Raw genomic sequence first — 23,192 nt, 5'->3', positions numbered from 1 at the left:
GGCTTCTCTCTCTTTCCCTCTTTCTCTGCTTCTTTCCCACTTGCTCACTCTCTCTCTCTCTCTCTCTCAAAATAAGTAATTAAAACTTATAAAAATTGCCGAACTGCATTAGTAAAATAAGGACATACAGATTAAAATCATAATGAGATATCCTTTTGAAATCAAATATTCACCAAAACTCAAGTCTCCCAGTTGTGGTATTAGTGACCTTGCTGAACAATGGGATCTGTTGCATTGCTAGCAGAATTGCAAATAGTCACCACTGTTGAAAAGGCAGTTTGGATTGTGACCTGAGATTACGGAAGATGGCGGCGTAGGAGGACGCGGGGCTCACAGCGCGTCCTGCCTATCACTTAGATTCCACCTACACCTGCCTAAAGAACCCAGAAAACCGCCAGAGGATTAGCAGAAGGGAGTCTCCGGAATCAAGCGCAGACTAGAGGCCCACGGAAGAGGGTAGGAAGGGCGGCGAGGCAGTGCGCGCTCCACAGACTGGCGGGAGGGAGCCGGGGCGGAGGGGCGGCTCGCCGGCCAAGCAGAGCCCCCGAGTCTGGCTGGCAAAAGCGGAGGGGCCGGACGGACTGTGTTCCCACAGCAAGCGCGACTTAGCGTCTGGGAGGTCATAAGTTAACAGCTCTGCTCGGAAAGCGGGAAGGCTGGAGGACAAAGGGAGGGAGAGCTGCTGAGCCCCCGGACGGCAGCTCAGCTTGGCGGGGAACAAAGGCGCCAGCGCCATCTCCCCCGCCCATCCCCCAGCCAAAATCCCAAAGGGAACCAGTTCCTGCCAGGGAACTTGCTCGCTCCGCGCAAACACCCAACTCTGTGCTTCTGCGGAGCCAAACCTCCGGCAGCGGATCTGACTCCCTCCCGCTGCCACAGGGCTCCTCCTGAAGTGGATCACCTAAGGAGAAGCGAGCTAAGCCTGCCCCTCCAGCCCCCGTGCACCTTGCCTACCCACCCCAGCTAATACGCCAGATCCCCAGCAACACAAGCCTGGCAGTGTGCAAGTAGCCCAGACGGGACACGCCACCCCACAGTGAATCCCGCCCCTAGGAGAGGGGAAGAGAAGGCACACACCAGTCTGACTGTGGCCCCAGCAGTGGGCTGGGGGCAGACATCGGGTCGGACTGCGGCCCCGCCCACTAACTCCAGTTATACACCACAGCACAGGGGAAGTGCCCTGCAGGTCCTCACCACGCCAGGGACTCTCCAAAATGACCAAACGGAAGAATTCCCCTCAGAAGAATCTCCAGGAAATAACAACAGCTAATGAACTGATCAAAAAGGATTTAAATAATATAACAGAAAGTGAATTTAGAATAATAGTCATAAAATTAATCGCTGGGCTTGAAAACAGTATAGAGGACAGCAGAGAATCTCTTGCCACAAAGATCGAGGGACTAAGGAACAGTCACGAGGAGCTGAAAAACGCTTTAAACGAAATGCAAAACAAAATGGAAACCACAATGGCTCGGCTTGAAGAGGCAGAGGAGAGAATAGGTGAACTAGAAGATAAAGTTATGGAGAAAGAGGAAGCTGAAAGAAAGAGAGATAAAAAAATCCAGGAGTATGAGGGGAAAATTAGAGAACTAAGTGATACACTAAAAAAAAATAATATACGCATAATTGGTATCCCAGAGGAGGAAGAGAGAGGGAAAGGTGCTGAAGGGGTACTTGAAGAAATTATAGCTGAGAACTTCCCTGAACTGGGGAAGGAAAAAGGCATTGAAATCCAAGAGGCACAGAGAAGTCCCTTCAGACGTAACTTGAATCGATCTTCTGCACGACATATCATAGTGAAACTGGCAAAATACAAGGATAAAGAGAAAATTCTGAAAGCAGCAAGGGATAAACGTGCCCTCACATATAAAGGGAGACCTATAAGACTCGTGACTGATCTCTCCTTTGAAACTTGGCAGGCCAGAAAGGCTTGGCACGATATCTACAGTGTGCTAAACAGCAAAAATATGCAGCCGAGAATCCTTTATCCAGCAAGTCTGTCATTTAGAATAGAAGGAGAGATAAAGGTCTTCCCAAACAAACAAAAACTGAAGGAATTTGTCACCACGAAACCAGCCCTACAAGAGATCCTAAGGGGGATCCTGTGAGACAAAGTACCAGAGACATCACTACAAGCATAAAACATACAGACATCACAATGACTCTAAACCCATATCTTTCTATAATAACACTGAATGTAAATGGATTAAATGCGCCAACTAAAAGACATAGGGTATCAGAATGGATAAAAAAACAAGACCCATCTATTTGCTGTCTACAAGAGACTCATTTTAGATCTGAGGACACCTTTAGATTGAGAGTGAGGGGATGGAGAACTATCTATCATGCTCCTGGAAGCCAAAAGAAAGCTGGAGTAGCCATACTTATATCAGACAAACTAGACTTTAAATTAAAGGCTGTAACAAGAGATGAAGAAGGGCATTATATAATAATCACAGGGTCTATCCACCAGGAAGAGCTAACTATTATAAATGTCTATGCGCCAAATACCCGAGCCCCCAGATATATAAAACAATTACTCATAAACATAAGCAACCTTATTGATAAGAATGTGGTCATTGCAGGGGACTTTAACACCCCACTTACAGAAATGGATAGATCATCTAGACACACAGTCAATAAAGAAACAAGGGCCCTGAATGATACATTGGATCAGATGGACTTGACAGATATATTTAGAACTCTGCATCCCAAAGCAACAGAATATACTTTCTTCTCGAGTGCACATGGAACATTCTCCAAGATAGATCATATAGTGGGTCACAAAACAGCCCTTCATAACTTTACAAGAATTGAAATTATACCATGCATACTTTCAGACCACAATGCTATGAAGCTTGAAATCAACCACAGGAAAAAGTCTGGAAAACCTCCAAAAGCATGGAGGTTAAAGAACACCCTACTAACGAATGAGTGGGTCAACCAGGCAATTAGAGAAGAAATTAAAATATATATGGAAACAAACGAAAATGAAAATACAACAATCCAAACGCTTTGGGATGCAGCGAAGGCAGTCCTGAGAGGAAAATACATTGCAATCCAGGCCTATCTCAAGAAACAAGAAAAATCCCAAATACAAAATCTAATAGCACACCTAAAGGAAATAGAAGCAGAACAGCAAAGGCAGCCTAAACCCAGCAGAAGAAGAGAAATAATAAAGATCAGAGCAGAAATAAACAATATAGAATCTAAAAAAACTGTAGAGCAGATCAACGAAACCAAGAGTTGGTTTTTTGAAAAAATAAACAAAATTGACAAACCTCTAGCCAGGCTTCTCAAAAAGAAAAGGGAGATGACCCAAATAGATAAAATCATGAATGAAAATGGGATTATTACAACCAATCCCTCAGAGATACAAACAATTATCAGGGAATACTATGAAAAATTATATGCCAACAAATTGGACAACCTGGAAGAAATGGAAAAATTCCTAAACACCCACACTCTTCCAAAACTCAATCAGGAGGAAATAGAAAGCTTGAACAGACCCATAACCAGCGAAGAAATTGAATCGGTTATCAAAAATCTCCCAACAAATAAGAGTCCAGGACCAGATGGCTTCCCAGGGGAGTTCTACCAGACGTTTAAAGCAGAGATAATACCTATCCTTCTCAAGCTATTCCAAGAAATAGAAAGGGAAGGAAAACTTCCAGACTCATTCTATGAAGCCAGTATTACTTTGATTCCTAAACCAGACAGAGACCCAGTAAAAAAAGAGAACTACAAGCCAATATCCCTGATGAATATGGATGCAAAAATTCTCAATAAGATACTAGCAAATCGAATTCAACGGCATATAAAAAGAATTATTCACCATGATCAAGTGGGATTCATTCCTGGGATGCAGGGCTGGTTCAACATTCGCAAATCAATCAACGTGATACATCACATTAACAAAAAAAAAGAGAAGAACCATATGATCCTGTCAATCGATGCAGAAAAGGCCTTTGACAAAATCCAGCACCCTTTCTTAATAAAAACCCTTGAGAAAGTTGGGATAGAAGGAACATACTTAAAGATCATAAAAGCCATTTATGAAAAGCCCACAGCTAACATCATCCTCAATGGGGAAAAACTGAGAGCTTTTTCCCTGAGATCAGGAACACGACAGGGATGCCCACTGTCACCGCTGTTGTTTAATATAGTGCTGGAAGTTCTAGCATCAGCAATCAGACAACAAAAGGAAATCAAAGGCATCAAAATTGGCAAAGATGAAGTCAAGCTTTCGCTTTTTGCAGATGACATGATATTATACATGGAAAATCCGATAGACTCCACCAAAAGTCTGCTAGAACTGATACATGAATTCAGCAAAGTTGCAGGATACAAAATCAATGTGCAGAAATCAGTTGCATTCTTATACACTAACAATGAAGCAACAGAAAGACAAATGAAGAAACTGATCCCATTCACAATTGCACCAAGAAGCATAAAATACCTAGGAATAAATCTAACCAAAGATGTAAAAGATCTGTATGCTGAAAACTATAGAAAGCTTATGAAGGAAACTGAAGAAGATATAAAGAAATGGAAAGACATTCCCTGCTCACGGATTGGAAGAATAAATATTGTCAAAATGTCAATACTACCCAAAGCTATCTACACATTCAATGCAATCCCAATCAAAATTGCACCAGCATTCTTCTTGAAACTAGAACAAGCAATCCTAAAATTCATATGGAACCACAAAAGGCCCCGAATAGCCAAAGTAATTTTGAAGAAGAAGACCAAAGCAGGAGGCATCACAATCCCAGACTTTAGCCTCTACTACAAAGCTGTCATCATCAAGACAGCATGGTATTGGCACAAAAACAGACACATAGACCAATGGAATAGAATAGAAACCCCAGAACTAGACCCACAAACGTATGGCCAACTCATCTTTGAAAAGGCAGGAAAGAACATCCAATGGAAAAAAGACAGTCTCTTTAACAAATGGTGCTGGGAGAACTGGACAGCAACATGCAGAAGGTTGAAACTAGACCACTTTCTCACACCATTCACAAAAATAAACTCAAAATGGATAAAGGGCCTGAATGTGAGACAGGAAACCATCAAAACCCTAGAGGAGAAAGCAGGAAAAGACCTCTCTGACCTCAGCCGTAGCAATCTCTTACTCGGCACATCCCCAAAGGCAAGGGAATTAAAAGCAAAAGTGAATTACTGGGACCTTATGAAGATAAAAAGCTTCTGCACAGCAAAGGAAACAACCAACAAAACGAAAAGGCAACCAACGGAATGGGAAAAGATATTTGCAAATGACACATCGGACAAAGGGCTAGTATCCAAAATCTATAAAGAGCTCATCAAACTCCACACCCGAAAAACAAATAACCCAGTGAAGAAATGGGCAGAAAACATGAATAGACACTTCTCTAAAGAAGACATCCGGATGGCCAACAGGCACATGAAAAGATGTTCAACGTCGCTCCTTATCAGGGAAATACAAATCAAAACCACACTCAGATACCACCTCACGCCAGTCAGAGTGGCCAAAATGAAGAAATCAGGAGACTATAGATGCTGGAGAGGATGTGGAGAAACAGGAACCCTCTTGCACTGTTGGTGGGAATGCAAATTGGTGCAGCCGCTCTGGAAAGCAGTGTGGAGGTTCCTCAGAAAATTAAAAATAGACCTACCCTATGACCCAGCAATAGCACTGCTAGGAATTTATCCAAGGGATACAGGAGTACTGATGCATAGGGGCACCTGTACCCCAATGTTTATAGCGGCACTCTCAACAATAGCCAAATTATGGAAAGAGCCTAAATGTCCATCAACTGATGAATGGATAAAGAAATTGTGGTTTATATACACAATGGAATACTACGTGGCAATGAGAAAAAATGAAATATGGCCTTTTGTAGCAACATGGATGGAACTGGAGAGTGTGATGCTAAGTGAAATAAGCCATACAGAGAAAGACAGATACCATATGGTTTCACTCTTATGTGGATCCTGAGAAACATAACGGAAACCCATGGGGGAGGGGAAGGGAAAAAAAAAAAAAAAAAAGGGAGGTTAGAGTGGGAGAGAGCCAAAGCATAGGAGACTGTTAAAAACTGAGAACAAACTGAGGGTTGATGTGGGGTGGGAGGGAGGGCAGGGTGGGTGATGGGTATTGAGGAGGGAACCTTTTGGGATGAGCACTGGGTGTTGTATGGAAACCAATTTGACAGTAAATTTCATATATTAAAAAATAAAAAAAAAAAAAAAGAAAAGGCAGTTTGAATCAATCATCTTGAAAGATGATTATATATATTCTATAATCTAGCAATTGCACACTCTGATGCATACCTTTGAGAAAACCTTGCATGTGTATAGGAACAATGTACAAGGATAGCCACAGCAGCATTATCTACAAAAATTAAAAAGATAATAAAATGTTCACTGACGTTAACAATTAACTGTTGGGTATTATTAAGTATTAATTTCAGAGTCTTCGTGTGTCAGAAATATGCCCCAACACTGAAAAGGAGTACTTATGGTCCCAACATACATGCATTAGCACTCAAGCACCCTCAATCTGGTAATGTGAAGATAGTGCAGAATAATACAGAAAGCATTTAAAGTAGGGTAAGGTAAAACCTTGGATTGCGAGTAACTTGTTTTGCGAGCGTTCCGCAAGACGAGCAAACATTTCTAATAAATTTTAACTTGATAAAGGGGCGATGTCGTGCAATACGAGTAGTACATGACGTCAAACGTCACATGAGCACAACTGAGCCGATGGTTCTTGAAATTTTCTTTGATATACGAGTGCTTTGGATCACAAGCGTGTTTCCAGAACGAATTATGCTCGCAAACCAAGGTTTCACTGTATTTGCAAAGTGTGAACTGGACGTGTGTTACACTAAGGCTAAAATGGATGCGCCAAAATCTCCCTTAGACCCAAAGAAATGAGGGAGAAAAGCATTTGCTACAACCCGTAAAGGGCAACCGTGTGAGGAGGGCCAGCTGGCCGGATCTATGACCTCCAGTTCACGGAAGCAGCACCCCCAAAGAGGCTCCTTCACCTCACTCTCCTTCCTCCAGTGGTGTGCCGGCCAATATATGCTCTTGAAAAACAAAAGCTCCAAATTATACCATTTGCAAGTTGGTGTAAAAATCCCCCTTCACCAGGACTGGTGAGACAGGACCAGATGACCTGGGTGTTCTTGTGAATGAAGAAGAGATAAAGGATGGGCTCTGAGGGCCTCTAGGCTGGAGGTTGGGGAAGAGGCAGAAGGAGTCTGCCCTGTAGAACAACTAAGACAGAGGACAGCTCCAGAAGCAAAGTGAAGAAGCTGTCTGTGTTGGGCGTCACCAGCTGTGTCAAAGGCTGCTGACTGGTCAGGGAGGCATTCATCTAGCTAAGGTCCTTGGTGACTTTAAAGGGGCTGTTTCTGTGGAGGGGTGGGGTGAAATGTGGGGGGGAATGCATGGAAGATGGGGGGGCATTTTCTCTGGAGGAGTGTTCTTTTACTGGGCTCAGGGAAGCAGTGGCAAAGGCTGGATGAAAATGTGGAGAAGAAAAGAAAAGCTCTCTTTTTTGTGTTTTTGTCTGTTTTTAAGAACGAAGATATTACAGCATCTGTATACATGGATGTGAATGATCAAAATGTGTTACATAACATCTTTTGGACTCTTGAAAAAATAGATACTTGGGAATTCTCTTTGTAGCTTGTTTCCAAAGATGAGAAATCATTTTTCTTCCTTTTGAAAACAGCACTGTATTTTCTTTTACGGACCATATTGTTTATGTGTTCACATATAAGATTCCTATCCGAAATGGTAGGAAACCACCTTAAAATATTTCTAAAGGAAGAGAACTCTGTTGTACCTTATTTTTTCCCACTTAATATGTAAATACTGTTTTAAAACAGTAAACTGGATATTGCTGCCAAAGGAAAACTCATACAGAAACCTGATTAGTCATCCAAGGAAGGGCTGGCCACAGATAGCTTGTTCAAGTCACATTCATCTTCATTTACTTAATCTTTCTGCGTTTTTCTGGTAGGGAAAGAGTCATTAAGCATCTTCTACTCATGGAAAAGTTCCTTATTAAAGCACCGTGAAGAGGGGGGAAAGGGGAGGCAGAGAGAGGGAAAAACATGATAAGGAATTGACTCAGAGACAGAGACAGAGAGAGAGTAAGGAATTGACTCAAGCACCTATGGAGACCAAGAAGTAACAGACCTACAGGGCTCCTGGGTGGCTCAGTCGGTTGAGCGTCCGACTTCAGCTCAGGTCATGGTCTCGCGGTCTGTGAGTTCAAGCCCCATATCGGGCTCTGTGCTGACAGCTGGGAGCCTGGAGCCTGCTTCAGATCCTGTGTCTCCCTCTCTCTCTGCCCCTCCCTGCTCATACTCTGTCTCTCTCTCTCTCTGTCAAAAATAAATAAACATTAAAAAAAAAAAGAAGTAACAGATCTACCTTCTGGAAATTGATGACCCAGGAAATAAGTGGTGCAGTTCAGCCTGTGTCTGAGGACCTGAGAACCAGAGTGTTGATGGTATACATCCCAGTCCTAGTGCAGAAGACCCCTATCATACTTGAAGCAGATAGGCAAACATAGCCTGAGTTCTTCCTCCCTCCAGTTTTTGTCTGTTCAGGCCCTCAGTGGATTAGGGTGATGTGACCCCCCACTGGGGATGGCCACCAGCTTCACTGAGTCCACAGATTCAAATGCTTAACCTCATAGGGAAACCCTGTCCCGGACATACCCACAAATGTTTAGCCCAATATCTGGGCACCTAGTGACCTTGTCAAGATGACACATAAAATTAATCATCACGGTCTTCAAGTCTTTTGACATCGAATAACCAAGATGAAACATTTACATAAAGATGGTTTCGTTTTTATTTATGAGATTGAAAGTGTAATTGTTCCTAAAAGAAGAAGAAAGGACTTCAGTAGTTTGAGGGAGGGGGTGTTTATCTGAGCTGGGGGACAGCAGGGAAGCCTATGTGGATGAAGTCACATATGTGCCTTAATGTTTGGTCACGCAGAGACGGGGAGCTGGGCAGGAGGCCTCCGGGCAGGGAGAAGGGGATTCATGTCAAGAAGGATAAAGAGAGGAGTGCAATAGGCTGAGGGTTGATACAGGGGAAAAAATTACGTCTGCAGTGGCTTTCATCAGGTAAAGGTCAACTACCGGAAGTATAAGATTTAATGTTAATATTCAGTATTTAAGGTAGTAAGTTCATTTTAAATCTAAACACTTGCAGAGATGACTGCCTTTACTTTTGAACTTTAAAAAAATTTTTTTTAAATATTTATTTTCTAAGGAGAGAGTGTGAGTGGGGGAGGAGCAGAGAGACAGAGAGAGAGAGAGAGAGGGAGAGAAAGAGACAGACAGACAGAATCCCAAGAAGGCTCCAGGCTCTGAGCTGTCAGCTCAGAGCCTGACGCAGGGCTCGAACTCATAAACTGCAAGATCATGACCTGAGCCGAAGTCAGATGCTCAACCGACTGAGCCACCCAGGTGCCCCACTTTTGAACTTTTAATAGTGATAAAATCTTTATATATGTATATATGTGTGTGTATATATATGTGTGTGTATATGTATATGTGTGTATACACACACACACACACACACACACACACACACACCTGGGTGGCTCAGTCGGTTAAGTGTCTGACTTTGGTTCAGGTCATGATCTCATAGTTCCTGAGTTTGAGCCACGCATCAGGCTCTGCACTAACAGTGTCCAGCCTGCTTGGGATTCTCTCTCTTCCTCTCTCTTTGCCCCTCCCCAGCTTGCATTCTCTCTCTCTCTCTCTCAGTAAATAAACTTTAAATAATAGTAATAGTAATAATAATAATAATATAATAATAATGATAATAATAAGTATACAATGAAAAGAAAATTCTCATGCCCCAATTTCTCCATTGTAGTTTAATACCTCTGAGACCATCACTTTTAATTCCTTCTGTTTTTGGTTCTGAAACTTGTCACCACATCTGAAATAGACTCTTTATTCCTCCATTTTTAATTCATCAGATTTAGAGAATATCTACTGATTCACTGGCATAAAAAATGAGAATATTAGCATGTGTACATTAGTCTCCGCCACTCATCTCTCCTTTCTTTTGCCAATTTTAGTTATTATACTTAATTTTTATGTTAATAACCACCTTAACATTTTCATTAAAATCTTTTCTTTATTGAATAATGAATAAAACCTAAAGAAAATGCATGAAAATGTATGAAATGGACCAAATATGTGTATAACTTCTAGGTATCCTTCATGTCCATTACCGACCCTACTCCCTCCCGAATAAGGAGTGAGGTCCCTTCATAAGTAACAACTACTGTGCATTATAAGTTTATCATCCTCTGCTTGGTTTCTAATCCTATCAAATATGTGTACTTCTAAGTAATATAATTTTTGTCATGCTATTGTCTTTACATACTGACTATATTTCTCTGCAACTTGCTTTTGCTGCTTTATTTTTGTCTCTGAGATCCACCTAGGTGGTTACCTACTGCTATAATTCTTTCAGACTTTTCTATTGTATAGAATCTCTTTTTCTCAGCTTCATCGAGGTATAATTGACAAATAAAACTGGGAGATATATAAAGTGTATATTGGATGTACATACCTCTTTTTCTGGTGAGAACATTTAAGTTCTACTCTTTTTGCAAATCAAAATTTGGGGTGCCGGGGTGGCTCAGTCAGTTAAGCATCTGACTCTTGATTTCGGCTGGGGTCATGATCTCGCTGTTCACAGGTTCGAGCTCTGAGCTGATAGTGCGGAGCCCGCTTGGGATTCTGCCACCCTCTCTCTCTGCCCCTCCCCTGTTCTTGCTTGCTCTCTCTCAAAATAAGTAAATAAACTTAAAAAAATAAAAGTATATAATTCAGTGTAATCAACTCTAGCTACCATGTTTTGCATTAGATTCTCGGAAGTTACTCATCTTATAGTTGAAATTTCGTGTCTTTTATGAACCTCTTTCTATTTCTGCCACACCTCAGCTGCTGGCAACCGCTTTTCTATTGCTGTTTCGAAGAGTTTGGCTTTTTTTTTTTTTTTTTTTTTTTAAGTTTCTGCTGACAAGTGATACCCTGTCTAGCTTTATCGTCTCTCTCTGGCTTATTTTACTTAGCATAATGTCCTTATGGACCATCCATAATGTTGCAAATGGCAGGATTTCCTTCTTTCTCATGGTTGAATAATACACAAACACACACATATACCACAGCTACTTTATCCATTCATTTATTGATGGACACTTAGGTACTTTGCATATCTTGGCAATTGTGAATAATTCTACAATGAACGTGGGAAATTAGACATCTCTTTAATATCCTGTTTCCAATTTCTTTAGATGTATACCCAGAAGTAGGATTGCTGGATCATATGGTAGTTCTATTTTAAATACTGTGGGAAAATTCCATACTACCTTTTATGGCGGATGAACAAATTTATTTACATTACTACCAGCAGAGCACAAGGATTCCATTTTCTCCACATCCTTATCAACCAACATTTGTTATCTCTTGTCTTTTTGTTGATAACCATTCTCTCAGGTATGAGGTGATAGGTCATTGTGGTTTTGATTTACATTTGCCTAATGATTACTAATACCAGGCATCTTTGTATGTATTTGTCTTCTTTGGAAAAAAATGTATACTCAGTTTCTCCATGTACTTTCAAATCTGATTGTTTGCTTTTTTGTTGTTGAGGTATATGAGTGTCTAATGGATTGTGGATATTAACCCATCGTCAGATAATATTTTGCAAATATTTTTCCCATTCCCTCGGTTGCTTGTTCAATTTATCGATGGTTTTCCTTGCTATGAAGAAGCTTTATAGTATGATGTGGTTCCACTTATTTTATTTTGGCTTTTGTTGCATTTGCTTTTCGTGTTAGAGCCAAAAAATAATTGCCAAGACCAATGTCAAGTAACCACCTTCTATGTTTCCTTCTAAGATTTTATGGTTTCAAGTCTTATGTTCAAATCTTTAATCCATTTTAATTGGTTTTGTGTATGGCAGAAGATTGTAGTCCTGTTTCATTCTTTTGCATGTGGCTGTCCAATTTTCCCAATATGTTAATTAAAGAGACTGTCCTTTCCCAACTGTATATTCATGGCTCCTTTGTTGTACATTGATATAAGCATTGAGGGTGCCTGGGTGGCTTAGGCGGTTAAGTGTCAGACTCTTGATTTTGGCTTAGGTGACGATCTCACGGTCATGGGATTGAGCCTCAGCTCAAATTCCATCTACAGTGACTGTGGTTCTTGCTTGGGATTCTCTGGCTCTGGCTCTGGCTCTGTCTCTGGCTCTTTATATGTAAACTATATATATATATATATATATATATATATATATATATATATATATATATATTTATATTTATATTTATATATTTATATATATATATACATATATAGATAGATAGACACTTAGGTATATATATTCATCCATAGGTTTGTTTCTGGGCTCTCTATTCTGTTCCATTGATTTATGGGTCAGTTTTTTATGCCAATATCATGCTGTTTTGATTACTATAGTTTTACAATACAACTTGAAAGAAGGGAGCAGGATGCTTTCATTTTTGTTCTTTTTTGCATATCTGGGGTTTGTTGAGATTTCATACAAATTTTGGAATTCTGTGTGCTATGAACAATGCCATTGTAATTTTGATGCAGATTTCACTGAATCTGCAGGTGACTTTGGGTTGTATGGATATTTCAACAATATTAATTCTTCTAATCCATGGAATATCTTTCCATTTATATGTCTTCCTCGATTTCTTTCATCGATGTCTTATGGTTTTCAGTGTACAGATCTTTTACCTCCTTGCTTAGAATTATTGTTAAATATTCCATTTGTTGATGCAGTTGTAAATGGGAATGTTTACTCAGTTTCTCTTTCTGATAGTTTGCTGTTAGAATATAAAAGTACAACTGATTTTGTATATTTGCATATATTTTGTATATTTGTATATTGAATAATGTACTTTAGTAAATTAATTTATTCTACCAATTTTTTGATGAAGTCTAGGGTCTTCCGTATATAATACCATGTCATCTGCAAATAGAAAGAGTTTTACTTCTGTTTCAGTTTGAGTGCCTTTGATTTCTTTTTCTTGCCTATTGCTCTGACTGGGTTTCCAGCACTATATTGAATAAAGGTGGTGGGAATGGGCATCCTTGTCCTCTTCCTTATGTTAGAGGAAAAGCTTTCACCTTTTCACCATTGAGTATGATATGAGCTGAGGACTTGTCATATATAGACTTTATTGTGTGTAGATAGGCTTATATATACTGATGTTTAAAGAGTTTTTATCACGAATGGTGTTGGGTATTATCAAATATTTTTCCTGCATCTATTGAGATGATTATATGAGTTTTATCCTTTATTAATGTGGTATCATATTTTTTTTCTGTATGTGATTTTTTTTAATATATGAATTTTATTGTCAAATTGGTTTCCATACAATACCCAGTGCTCATCCCAAAAGGTGCCCTCCTCAATACCCATCACCCACCCTCCCCTCCCTCCCACCCCCCATCAACCCTCAGTTTGTTCTCAGTTTTTAACAGTCTCTTATGCTTTGGTTCTCTCCCACTCTAACCTCTTTTTTTTTTTTTTTCTTCCCCTCCCCCATGGGTTTCTGTTAAGTTTCTCAGGATCCACATAAGAGTGAAACCATATGGTATCTGTCTTTCTCTGTATGGCTTATTTCACTTAGCATCACACTCTCCAGTTCCATCCACGTTGCTACAAAAGGCCATATTTCATTCTTTCTCATTGCCACGTAGTATTCCATTGTGTATATAAACCACAATTTCTTTATCCATTCATCAGTTGATGGACATTTAGGCTCTTTCCATAATTTGGCTATTGTTGAGAGTGCCGCTATAAACATTGGGGTACAAGTGCCCCTATGCATCAGTACTCCTGTATCCCTTGGATAAATTCCTAGCAGTGCTATTGCTGGGTCATAGGGTAGGTCTATTTTTAATTTTCTGAGGAACCTCCACACTGCTTTCCAGAGCGGCTGCACCAATTTGCATTCCCACCAACAGTGCAAGAGGGTTCCCGTTTCTCCACATCCTCTCCAGCATCTATAGTCTCCTGATTTCTTCATTTTGGCCACTCTGACTGGCGTGAGGTGGTATCTGAGTGTGGTTTTGATTTGTATTTCCCTGATAAGGAGCGACGTTGAACATCTTTTCATGTGCCTGTTGGCCATCCGGATGTCTTCTTTAGAGAAGTGTCTATTCATGTTTTCTGCCCATTTCTTCACTGGGTTATTTGTTTTTCGGGTGTGGAGTTTGGTGAGCTCTTTATAGATTTTGGATACTAGCCCTTTGTCCGATATGTCATTTGCAAATATCTTTTCCCATTCCGTTGGTTGCCTTTTTGTTTTGTTGGTTGTTTCCTTTGCTGTGCAGAAGCTTTTTATCTTCATAAGGTCCCAGTAATTCACTTTTGCTTTTAATTCCCTTGCCTTTGGGGATGTGCCGAGTAAGAGATTGCTACGGCTGAGGTCAGAGAGGTCTTTTCCTGCTTTCTCCTCTAGGGTTTTGATGGTTTCCTGTCTCACATTCAGGTCCTTTATCCATTTTGAGTTTATTTTTGTGAATGGTGTGAGAAAGTGGTCTAGTTTCAACCTTCTGCATGTTGCTGTCCAGTTCTCCCAGCACCATTTGTTAAAGAGACTGTCTTTTTTCCGTTGGATGTTCTTTCCTGCTTTGTCAAAGATGAGTTGGCCATACGTTTGTGGGTCTAGTTCTGGGGTTTCTATTCTATTCCATTGGTCTATGTGTCTGTTTTTGTGCCAATACCATGCTGTCTTGATGATGACAGCTTTGTAGTAGAGGCTAAAGTCTGGGATTGTGATGCCTCCTGCTTTGGTCTTCTTCTTCAAAATTACTTTGGCTATTCGGGGCCTTTTGTGGTTCCATATGAATTTTAGGATTGTTTGTTCTAGTTTCGAGAAGAATGCTGGTGCAATTTTGATTGGGATTGCATTGAATGTGTAGATAGCTTTGGGTAGTATTGACATTTTGACAATATTTATTCTTCCAATCCACGAGCAGGGAATGTCTTTCCATTTCTTTATATCTTCTTCAGTTTCCTTCATAAGCTTTCTATAGTTTTCAGCATACAGATCTTTTACATCTTTGGTTAGATTTATTCCTAGGTATTTTATGCTTCTTGGTGCAATTGTGAATGGTATCAGTTTCTTTATTTGTCTTTCTGTTGCTTCATTGTTAGTGTATAAGAATGCAACTGATTTCTGTACATTGATTTTGTATCCTGCAACTTTGCTGAATTCATGTATCAGTTCTAGCAGACTTTTGGTGGAGTCTATCGGATTTTCCATGTATAATATCATGTCATCTGCAAAAAGCGAAAGCTTGACTTCATCTTTGCCAATTTTGATGCCTTTGATTTCCTTTTGTTGTCTGATTGCTGATGCTAGAACTTCCAGCACTATATTAAACAACAGCGGTGACAGTGGGCATCCCTGTCGTGTTCCTGATCTCAGGGAAAAAGCTCTCAGTTTTTCCCCATTGAGGATGATGTTAGCTGTGGGCTTTTCATAAATGGCTTTTATGATCTTTAAGTATGTTCCTTCTATCCCAACTTTCTCAAGGGTTTTTATTAAGAAAGGGTGCTGGATTTTGTCAAAGGCCTTTTCTGCATCGATTGACAGGATCATATGGTTCTTCTCTTTTTTTTTGTTAATGTGATGTATCACGTTGATTGATTTGCGAATGTTGAACCAGCCCTGCATCCCAGGAATGAATCCCACTTGATCATGGTGAATAATTCTTTTTATATGCCGTTGAATTCGATTTGCTAGTATCTTATTGAGAATTTTTGCATCCATATTCATCAGGGATATTGGCTTGTAGTTCTCTTTTTTTACTGGGTCTCTGTCTGGTTTAGGAATCAAAGTAATACTGGCTTCATAGAATGAGTCTGGAAGTTTTCCTTCCCTTTCTATTTCTTGGAATAGCTTGAGAAGGATAGGTATTATCTCTGCTTTAAACGTCTGGTAGAACTCCCCTGGGAAGCCATCTGGTCCTGGACTCTTATTTGTTGGGAGATTTTTGATAACCGATTCAATTTCTTCGCTGGTTATGGGTCTGTTCAAGCTTTCTATTTCCTCCTGATTGAGTTTTGGAAGAGTGTGGGTGTTTAGGAATTTTTCCATTTCTTCCAGGTTGTCCAATTTGTTGGCATATAATTTTTCATAGTATTCCCTGATAATTGTTTGTATCTCTGAGGGATTGGTTGTAATAATCCCATTTTCATTCATGATTTTATCTATTTGGGTCATCTCCCTTTTCTTTTTGAGAAGCCTGGCTAGAGGTTTGTCAATTTTGTTTATTTTTTCAAAAAACCAACTCTTGGTTTCGTTGATCTGCTCTACAGTTTTTTTAGATTCTATATTGTTTATTTCTGCTCTGATCTTTATTATTTCTCTTCTTCTGCTGGGTTTAGGCTGCCTTTGCTGTTCTGCTTCTATTTCCTTTAGGTGTGCTATTAGATTTTGTATTTGGGATTTTTCTTGTTTCTGGAGGTAGGCCTGGATTGCAATGTATTTTCCTCTCAGGACTGCCTTCGCTGCGTCCCAAAGCGTTTGGATTTTTGTATTTTCATTTTCGTTTGTTTCCATATATCTTTTAATTTCTTCTCTAATTGCCTGGTTGACCCACTCATTCGTTAGTAGAGTGTTCTTTAACCTCCATGCTTTTGGAGGTTTTCCAGACTTTTTCCTGTGGTTGATTTCAAGCTTCATAGCATTGTGGTCTGAAAGTATGCATGGTATAATTTCAATTCTTGTAAAGTTATGAAGGGCTGTTTTGTGACCCACTATATGATCTATCTTGGAGAATGTTCCATGTGCACTCGAGAAGAAAGTATATTCTGTTGCTTTGGGATGCAGAGTTCTAAATATATCTGTCAAGTCCATCTGATCCAATGTATCATTCAGGGCCCTTGTTTCCTTATTGACCGTGTGTCTAGATGATCTATCCATTTCTGTAAGTGCAGTGTTAAAGTCCCCTGCAATTACCACATTCTTATCAATAAGGTTGCTTATGTTTGTGAGTAATTGTTTTATATATTTGGGGGCTCCGGTATTCGGCGCATAGACATTTATAATTGTTAGCTCTTCCTGATGGATAGACCCTGTAATTATTATATAATGCCCTTCTTCATCTCTTGTTACAGCCTTTAATTTAAAGTCTAGTTTGTCTGATATAAGTATGGCTACTCCAGCTTTCTTTTGGCTTCCAGGAGCATGATAGATAGTTCTCCATCCCCTCACTCTCAATCTAAAGGTGTCCTCAGATCTAAAATGAGTCTCTTGTAGACAGCAAATAGATGGGTCTTGTTTTTTTATCCATTCTGATACCCTGTGTCTTTTGGTTGGTGCATTTAATGCATTTACATTCAGTGTTATTATAGAAAGATACGGGTTTAGAGTCATTGTGATGTCTGTATGTTTTATGCTTGTGGTGATGTCTCTGGTACTTTGTCTCACAGGATCCCCCTTAGGATCTCTTGTAGGGCTGGTTTCGTGGTGACAAATTCCTTCAGTTTTTGTTTGTTTGGGAAGACCTTTATCTCTCCTTCTATTCTAAATGACAGACTTGCTGGATAAAGGATTCTTGGCTGCATATTTTTTCTGTTTAGCACATTAAAGATATCGTGCCAATCCTTTCTGGCCTGCCAAGTTTCAAAAGAGAGATCAGTCACGAGTCTTATAGGTCTCCCTTTATATGTGAGGGCACGTTTATCCCTTGCTGCTTTCAGAATTTTCTCTTTATCCTTGTATTTTGCCAGTTTCACTATGATATGTCGTGCAGAAGATCGATTCAAGTTACGTCTGAAGGGACTTCTCTGTGCCTTTTGGATTTCAATGCCTTTTTCCTTCCCCAGTTCAGGGAAGTTCTCAGCTATAATTTCTTCAAGTACCCCTTCAGCACCTTTCCCTCTCTCTTCCTCCTCTGGGATACCAATTATGCATATATTATTTCTTTTTAGTGTATCACTTAGTTCTCTAATTTTCCCCTCATACTCCTGGATTTTTTTATCTCTCTTTCTCTCAACTTCCTCTTTTTCCATAACTTTATCTTCTAGTTCACCTATTCTCCCCTCTGCCTCTTCAATCCGAGCCGTCGTGGTTTCCATTTTGTTTTGCATTTCGTTTAAAGAGCTTTTCAGCTCCTCGTGACTGTTCCTTAGTCCCTTGATCTCTGTAGCAAGAGATTCTCTGCTGTCCTCTATACTGTTTTCAAGTCCAGCGATTAATTTTATGACTATTATTCTAAATTCACTTTCTGTTATATTATTTAAATCCTTTTTGATCAGTTCATTAGCTGTTGTTATTTCCTGGAGATTCTTCTGAGGGGAATTCTTCCGTTTGGTCATTTTGGATAGTCCCTGGAGTGGTGAGGACCTGCAGGGCACTTCCCCTGTGCTGTGGTGTATAACTGGAGTTGGTGGGCGGGGCCGCAGTCCGACCTGATGTCTGCCCCCAGCCCACCGCTGGGGCCACAGTCAGACTGGTGTGTGCCTTCTCTTCCCCTCTCCTAGGGGCGGGATTCACTATGGGGTGGCGTGGCCCGTCTGGGCTACTTGCACACTGCCAGGCCTGTGGTGCTGGGGATCTGGCGTATTAGCTGGGGTGGGTAGGCAAGGTGCACGGGGGCAGGAGGGGCAGGCTTAGCTCGCTTCTCCTTAGGTGATCCACTTCAGGAGGGGCCCTGTGGCAGCGGGAGGGAGTCAGATCCGCTGCCGGAGGTTTGGCTCCGCAGGAGCACAGAGTTGGGTGTTTGCACAGAGCCAGCAAGTTCCCTGGCAGGAACTTGTTCTCTTTGGGATTTTGGCTGGGGGATGGGCAGGGGAGATGGCGCTGGCGAGCGCCTTTGTTCCCCACCAAGCTGAGCTCTGCCGTCCGGGGGCTCAGCAGCTCTCCCTCCCTTTGTCCTCCAGCCTTCCCGCTTTCTGAGCAGAGCTGTTAACTTATGACCTCCCAGACGCTAAGTCGCGCTTGCTGTGGGAACACAGTCCGTCCGGCCCCTCCGCTTTTGCCAGCCAGACTCGGGGGCTCTGCTTGGCCGGCGAGCCGCCCCTCAGCCCCTCCACCCCGGCTGCCTCCCGCCGGTCCGTGGAGGGCGCACTGCCTCGCCGCCCTTCCTACCCTCTTCCGTGGGCCTCTTGTCTGCGCCTGGCTCCAGAGACTCCGTTCTGCTAATCCTCTGGTGGTTTTCTGGGTTATTTAGGCAGATGGAGGTGGAATCTCAGTGATCAGCAGGACGCGCGGTGAGCCCAGCGTCCTCCTACGCCACCATCTTCCCTCTCTCCTGTGGTATCATGTTTTACTTAAGTATTGAATGTTGAACCATCCTTGAATCCTTGGAATAAATCCCACTTGAGCATGGCCTATGACACTTTTAATATTTTCATATACTGTTGAATTTGGTTTGCTAATATTTTGTTGAAGATTTTTACATCTATGTTCAACAAAACTATTGACCTGTAATTTCTTTTTTTCTTTAGTATCCTTGTCTGGTTTTGGTATGAGGGTAATGCTGGCCTCATAAAATGAGTTTCGAAGTGTTTCTTTCTCTTTCATTTATTGGAAGAGTTTGAGAAGGATTAGCATTAATTATTCTTTAAATATTTGGTAGAATTCACCAGTGAAGGCATATGGTGCTTGACTCTTCTCTTTTGGAAGGTTTTTGATTACTGAATCAGTCTTCTCAGCAGTAGTTGCTTTGTTCAGATTTTCTATTCATTCATGATTCAGTCTTGGTAGGTTTTATGTTTACAGGAATTTATCTGTTTCTTCTAGGTTTCCAAATTGTTGGTAATAATTGTTCATAGTAGTCTCTTATGATCCTTCATATTGCTGTGATATCAATTGTAAAGCCTTCTGTCATAATTTTATTTGAGTTCTCTCCTTTTTATTGTAAAGTCTATCTGAAGGTTTTCCTATTGCATTTATCTTTTCCAAAAAAAAAAAAAAAAAAGAAAGAAAAAAGCAAAAACACACCATCTGTCTCGATGCATATTTTCAGTTGCCTTTCAGACTGTATCTCACTTATTTCCACTATGTATGATGTTTGTTATTCCCTTTTATATACTAACTTTGGGATTTTTTTTTTTTTTTTTTAGTTCCTTGAGTTTTAGACCTGGATTATTTATTGGAGCTCTTTTTTTCTTTCCTTAGTGTTAACATTTATCATTGTGAACTTTCTTAGAACTGCTTTTGTTGTGTTAAGTAAGTTATTTCCATTTTCATTTCTTTCAAGATCCCCCCCCCCCGATTTTATTTTTTGTTTGACCCTTTAACTGTTCATGCATGTTGTGCATTTTTCACATATTTGTGAAGTTTCCAGTTTTCTCCATGTAATTGATTTCTACTTTTGTACCACTGTGGTCAGAGAAGACACTCGATATGACTTTAATCCTATTAAGTTTATTAAGACTGGCTTTATAGCTTAACATATACATCCTAGAGGGTGTTTCATGTGCACTTGTGAAGAATATATTCTGCTGTTGTTGGAAGTAATCATGTCCAATGATTTTTTGTTATTTTTGTTTGTTTATTTGAATGACATATCCATTGTGAAAAGAGGGGTATCCAAGTCCCCTACTATTATTGTGTTACTTTCCACTTCTCCCTTCAGGACTATTCATATTTACTTTATAAATTTAGGTGTTCCGATGCTGGGGGGCATAGGTATTCACAAATGTTATGCCCTCCTGTTGTATTGAAGCTTCTTTTTATTATATAATAAGCTTCTTTGTCTCTTACTGTCTTTGACTTAACGTCTGTTTTTGTTGTTTTTTTTTTTTCCTAGTATAAGTATAGGTACCTCTACTTTCTTTTGATCCTCAGGTGCATGGAATATCTTTTTCCATCCCTTCCCTTTAGGTCTGCATATGTCCTTAAAGCTGAAGTGAGTCTCTTGTAGGCAGCATGTGGTTGGGTCTTGTTTTTATATCCAGTTAGCCACCATGTCTATGGATTAGAGCATTTAGGATATTAACATGTGAAGTAATTAATGATAGGAATGGACTTCCTATTGTTTCATTTTATTTAATTGTTTTCTGGCTGTTTTATAATTCCTTTGCTCCTTTCATCTTGTCCTTGCCTCTTTCTTTGTGATTGGATGATTTTCTGTAGCGGTAGGTGTGTCCTTCTTTACCTCTTGTGTATCTATCATCAGTGTTTGCTTTGTGGTTACCAGTAGGCTTAAATAAAACAGCTTACATTTAAAACAGTCTATTTTAAGCTCATAGCAACTTAAGTTCTAATGCATACTAAAGCTCTATAGTTTTAGTCTCCCTGCTGCCCACATTTTATGTTCATGATGTCATAATTTACATCTTTTTACCTTGTATTTCCTTTAACAAATTGTTGTAGCCATAGTTACTTTGACTGTTTTTATCTTTCAATCTCTATACTAGATTTATGGGTGATTTATGTATCACAAGTTACAGTATTCCAATATTCTGAAATTAAGTATGCATGTGTCTTCACCCCTTGGATTTATATTTTTGTGTTTTCTTGTTACTACTTAGTATCGCTTTGTTTCAGCTTGAAGAAGTTTTGTTAACATTCCTTGTAAGGCCAGTCTAGTGATCAACTCCTGCAGTTCTGCTTGTCTCAAAAAACTCTTTATTTGTACTTTAATTCTAAAGGACAACTTCGTCAGGTAGAGTATTCTTTATCAGGTAAATTATGTATCTGCATTTCATTAAAATTATTCTTTTTTTTCCCCTAAGATTTTATCTTTTTAAAAATATATATATTTATTTATTTTGAGAGAAAGAGAGAGACAGCTTGAGTGGTGAAAGGGCAGAGAGAGAGAAAGAGAGAGAGAGAATCCCAAACAGGCTCTGAGCTGTCAGCATGGAGCCCAACATGGGGCTCGATCCCATGAAGCATAAGATCATGACCTGGGTCAAAACTAAGAGTTGGATGTTTAACCAACTGAGCCACCCAGGCGTCCCTCCCTGAGATTTTACCTTCTTCCATTTGGAACATACTCCTCTGTTTCTTCATTTTTCTTGACTCTGTGTTGGTTTCCACATAGTAGAGGAGGCAACCACCTCTTCCAGTCTTGAAGGAGTGGCCTCATGTAGGAGGTGAACCTTGTTGTCAACCCTGACCTAGGACTTGGCTGTCTCTCAAAACTTTGTGCCTGTTCAAGCAGACGCTTACATTTTTAATAGCTCCCAGTGCTTAAGTTTGTGCCAAGAGCTGGCAGTGTCCCAAAGGGGAAGATCTCAGCGTCTAGATTCAGGCTGATTTGAAGCCAGTCCCTCAGATACCAGCTTTTAAAAATACATGAATGTGTCCAGATCTGCAGGACTAGAAGCACCACTGCACTGAGCACCTGGGGCAGGTAATCTGGCGGTGTCCTCAGCGGGCAATTGCAAAAGCTTGGGCCCTAGACAAGTGTGTGAGCTCTTTTCTGGTAGATACGATTGAGCTGGAGCAAGGCAGAGGGAGAGAACCAAGATGATGTCCACAGCCTACAGTCCTAGAGAGCAGCTCTGGAGGCCCCTTGATACGTGCCACATTTGAAGCTTGCCTCAGGCTGATGCACCGGGACAAGCAAAGCTTCACAGAAAGAACAGTGTGTGCCTCTGTCTGCTGTCTGTGCAGTGCCGTGGGGATGGTAGCTTGCCAAGAACTGTCTGAATTGCCACAGTGTCAGGGAGCCCGGAAACACAAGCCCTCCTGGCCACCAGAGCCAGGCAAGCAAGAGACATTCCCTGGGCTACGGCTGCAGAAAGTACAGCACCAGATATGAAAACAGGGTGCCACGTGTCTGTAAAGCACCCCTCTAGGGAACACTGGCACTCTAGAGAGGGGCAGATGGAGAGCACAAAGATTATACCCACCCTCCGAGACACCCGCGGAGGATTACAGTCAGCCTGTAGATGTTGTGTTCAGTTAGAAGCCTACCCCTCAGCCTGCAGCCATGGTAATCAGCGAATGGGCCTCTTTCACAGAAAGGATGAGTTCCTGGGTGTGTTGCCTCTTGCTTTGCTTTGGGCATAGTAGCTCTTTGAAAACTCTTTCTCCATGGATTACTGTACTGTGGGACCCATGGGCAAGCATAGTCCTCATTGGCCACTTGACCTAGGTGGTATAGAAGTGTCCCCTGATGACTGCTGAAAAAACTGGGG

General features: G+C 40.7%; 1 pseudogene; it reads right to left on the bottom strand.

Moving 5' to 3' along the window:
- LOC144612849 (uncharacterized) overlaps positions 1-22,135 on the bottom strand; it is a 36,031-nt pseudogene extending 13,896 nt beyond the window's left edge.
- Positions 22,136-23,192: the final 1,057 nt, after the last annotated feature.

This window comes from Panthera onca, chromosome D1, assembly GCF_046562875.1.
Source record: "Panthera onca isolate mPanOnc1 chromosome D1, mPanOnc1 haplotype 2, whole genome shotgun sequence".
Taxonomy (NCBI): domain Eukaryota; kingdom Metazoa; phylum Chordata; class Mammalia; order Carnivora; family Felidae; genus Panthera; species Panthera onca.
Note: the sequence above shows the minus strand (reverse complement) of the source record. Positions and strands in the feature narration are given on the sequence as shown.